This window comes from Myotis brandtii, unplaced genomic scaffold, assembly GCF_000412655.1.
Source record: "Myotis brandtii unplaced genomic scaffold, ASM41265v1 scaffold975, whole genome shotgun sequence".
Taxonomy (NCBI): Eukaryota; Metazoa; Chordata; class Mammalia; order Chiroptera; family Vespertilionidae; genus Myotis; species Myotis brandtii.
The window spans coordinates 573087-573860 of record NW_005372049.1 but is presented as its reverse complement, the minus strand read 5'-3'; positions in this window follow the sequence as shown (position 1 = coordinate 573860).

The following is a 774-nucleotide window of genomic DNA, read 5'->3' as shown; positions in this document are numbered from 1 at the left end:
CCCCCCCGCCCCCCAACCCCATCAGCCCGGAGCTGGCCAGCCCGAGGGAGAGGCAGAGGGTGTCCTTTGTGGAAGAGGCCCCCAAACAGGATGCGGAGGGGTCCCCCCTCCCCTCGCCCGCCTTCCATCCTCAGCTCTGCCCAGATCCGACTTCACCTCGGTTCACCCCGGCCCCCTCCTCCCTCCGGGGGGGGGGGGGGGGGGGGGGGGGGGTGGAGGAAACGCAGGCTGCCATCACCCCCCGTCCACCCGCCCCCCCATCTCCAAGTCTCCACAGACAAAGCTGGGGCTGCCATCGCTGCGGCAACAGGTCCTCCGAGGAATGGGTGGGTCACCTAGCAACGGCCTCCCTCCCTCCCTCCCTCCCTCCGGCGTCATGGGCCTGGGGGTGGGTGCCAGGGATGGAGAACAAGGCTGTTCAGATCCCAGGGAGCGGGAGGGGGAGGAGGTTTGGGGACAGGGCGGGCTGAGGACAAGGGGTGTGGGAGGGGCGGGCCGAGGAGAAGGCACCCAGGGCCCCAGGCACCCGGCCCCTCCCCACGGGGCCCCCAAGCAGATGCTCTAGGTGGGCCTGGAGGGCGGACTTGCCGGTGGTTCTGTGGTTCTGAAGGCAGCTGGACTCCTGGGGCCGGGAGTGGCCGATGGCTGGGCTGATGGTCCCCTGTGATGTCCCTGGTGCCAATTCTCTGGGCCCAAGCAGCACCGAGGCCGCCCGCCCGAGGGGGCGGATGCCCAGGGCAGGACCAGCAGGAAGAGCTGGGGGGGCAGGCGGTG